Here is a 3,426-nt window from a genome sequence, read left to right as displayed (position 1 = left end):
CACTTGATTGTGTTGTATAATCTTTTTAATATGTTGCTGTATTCGGTTCACTAGTATCTTATTTAGGATTTTTGCATCTGTGTTCATGAGAAATATTGTTCTGCAGTTTTCTTTTTTTGTGTTATCTTTACCAGGTTTTGGTTTCAGGGTAATATTGTCCTCGTAAAATGAGTTAGGGTGTGTTGCCTCCTCCTCAATTTTTTGGAAGAGTTTGAGGAGAATAGGTATTAAATCTTCTTTGAATGTTTGGTAGAATTCACTGGTGGAGCCTTCTGGTCCTGAACTTTTACTTTTTGGTAGATTTTTGATGATTGTTTCAATTTCCATACTGCTGATCGGTCTATTTAGATTTTCCAGTTTTGATTCAGTCTAGGAAGGTTGTAGCTTTCTAAGTACTTGCTCATTTCTTCTAGGTTATTAAATTTGGCGTTATACACTTTTTTATAGTATTCTTGAATGATCCTTTGTATTTCTACAGTGTCTGTCATTATTTCCCCCTTTTTCATCCCTGATTTTGTTTATTTGTGTTCTTTCTCTTTTTTCTTTAGTGAGTCTAGCCAGGGGTTTGTCAATTTTATTAACTTTCTCAAAGAACCAGCTCTATGTTGCATTTATTTTTTCTATTGTTTTTGGTTTTGTTTTGTTTTCGATTTCATTTATTTCTGCTCTAATTTTGATTATTTCTTTTCTTCTGCTGACTTTAAGCTACATTTGTTCTAGTTTGTAAAGATGAAGCATTAAGTTGTTTATTTGGGCTCATTCTTATTTTTTGAGATAGGCCTGTAATCATATGAACTTTCCTTTTATGAGCGCTTTTGCCATGTCCCAAAAGTTTTGATATGTTGTACTATCATCATTCATTTCTATGTATCTCTTGATCTCTCTTTTTATTTCTTCTCTGATCCAGTCATTTTTCAGTAGCACTTTGTTTAATCTCCATGTAGCTGTTCTTCCCTCTTTCTTTTTACAGTTGATCTCCAGCTTCAAAGCACTATGATCAGAGAATATGGTTGGTATGATTTCAACCCTCTTATATTTGTTAAGGCTATCTCTGTGTCCCAGTATGTGGTCAATCCTTGAGAACGTTCCATGTGCACTAGAGAAGGATGTATAAGCAGCTATTTTGGGATGGAAAGGCTCTGTAAATGTCAATTATGTCCGGATGGTCTAATGTGTCATGTAAGGTTGTTATTTTCTTATTGATTTTTTTGTTTGGAGATCTATCCACATCCTATAGTGGTTCCTTACTATGAGAGTGTTTTGATCTGTTTCTCCCTATTTTTTTTTTTTTTTTAGTAATTGCTTTATATATTTTGGGACTCCCTGACTGGTAGTGTAGATACTAATAAATGTTATGTGTTCTTGATGTATGATTCCTTTTATCATTATGAAGTGTCCTTCAGTATATGTCTTTACCTTTTTTTATCTTGAAGTATGTTTCATCCTATATTAGTACCAGTACTCCCACTTTTCTCTGAATGCCATTGCTTAAAATATCATTTTCTACCCTTTCACTCTGAGTCTATATTTGTCTTTGGAACTGAGATGTGTCTCCTGGAGGTAGCATATTGTTGGATTTTGTTTTTTGATCCAATCTTCAACCTTGTGCATTTTAATGGTGAGTTCAGTCCATATGTATTTAGAGTGATTATTGAAATATGAGGTTTTCCTATAGCCGTTTTATCTTTTGCTTTCTGGTAGCTTGGTGCTTCCTTTGTTTCCTTGTCCTTGCATTTCTGTCTGTTTTTTAATTTTGTTTGGTTTTGTGGGTTTTCCTTCTTTTTCTTCTAGTTTTATGTTACATACTTCAGTTCTGGATCTTTGGTGTGTGGTTACCATTAAGAATGTGTAAAGAATTGTTATATATATACAGTAGTCCATTTTCTTCTGCATGTGCCCTCTCTCCTTTTCCCTTTGCAAATTTGATCTTTGATTCCTCCCCTTTCCTGTTATAGTTGTCCCAAATTGTCCCTATGTATGCCAAACATTGATTTCTGTCTTGCAATAGCAATTCTCTTATCGTTTGAGCTTATTGTTCTTAATAAAGGTTGCAGTACTCTGCTTCTGTCTGCTGCTAGTTGCCTTACTCATAGTTATGTACGTTTTTGTCATTTTGTTTCAGGTGGGCTCACCTTTTTCAGTATTTCCTGTAATGCAGGCCTTGTAGCAGAGAATTCCCTCAAGTTTTGTATGTCTGGAAAGGTCTTTATTTCTCCTTCATATCTAAAGAAGAGCTTTGCTGGATACATTATTCTTGGCTGGTAGTCCCTTTCACTTAATAGTTTGAATATTTGGTTCCACTCCTTTTTTTGCTTGTAAGGTATGTGCTGAGAAGTCTAAAGATAATCTAATGAGTTTTCTTTCATAGATTATCATATTCTTTTTCCTGACTGCCTTGAGAATTCTTTGCCATTAATTTTTGATAATTTTAATATAATGTGTCTTAGAATAGGCTTGCTGGGGTTGAGATAATTGGGCATTCTGTTCACTTCTTGGGTTCTAAGCTCCAGCTCATTCCTTAGATTTGGGAAATTCTCATCATCTATTTGTCTGAATACAAATGATCCTTTCTCTTCTTCTTCTCCTTCTGGAATATCCATTATTCTTAAGTTGCCTTTCCTGATGGTGTCAGCTTGTTCTTGTATTTCTCTTTCATTATTTTTCATTCTTCAGTCTCTTCCTTCTTCCTTCTGTATTATTTCTAGATTTCTGTCTTCGATATCACTGATCCTTACCTCTATTTAGTCATCTCTATTTCCTTAGCTTTGTATTCATTCTTCATCCCTTTTAGTGTATTCTTCATCCCCAGAAGTTCTATTTGGTTCTTTTAAAGGGTTTCAATCTCTTTACTAAAAATTCATACCACTGGTCTATTTTTTCTCACTTCCTGGAATTTTCACTCTGAGGTATTTTGCATCTCATTGAGTTTTTTTTCAGAAGTACAATCTTGAATTCTCTGTCACTTAAATCGAATATTTCTATGTCTTTAAGCTTATTTTCTTGAGATTTTTCTTTTTTTCTGAGCTGCCTTGTCACTCTGATTGGTTACGGTGTTTGGTGGACTATTTCTCCACCTAGGCATTAATGGGTGTGTAATCTGCTTTTTTTGTTTATTTTTTTCTTTTAGAAAGATTTATTATACAGAGGTCTGTCTTTAGCCTATTGCTAAAGTGTTTTTCTTTCTGATTTCCAGTAGGTGGCGTCTAAGCCTCTTGGATCTTTACTTTAAGACTTAATGCCTTTTTCTTATAAATATTCAATCACGATTGCTAGCCTCATCTCATTCTCTGTCAGTGTTAGCGATAGTTTCCGTTGCCTTTGCTCAAACTCCTGTGGGGCTATGCAGTGTTTGGTATTGAAGGATATTGGTGGGGATGTTGCCCTCTGGGTTGGTGGATGGGGATTGCTGCTATCTCCATGTCTCAG

The sequence above is a fragment of the Pteropus vampyrus genome, unplaced genomic scaffold (assembly GCF_000151845.1).
Source record: "Pteropus vampyrus isolate Shadow unplaced genomic scaffold, Pvam_2.0 Scaffold129, whole genome shotgun sequence".
In the NCBI taxonomy this organism is placed as follows: domain Eukaryota; kingdom Metazoa; phylum Chordata; class Mammalia; order Chiroptera; family Pteropodidae; genus Pteropus; species Pteropus vampyrus.
The sequence above is the reverse complement of the archived record's forward strand: the minus strand, read 5'-3'. Positions refer to the sequence as shown.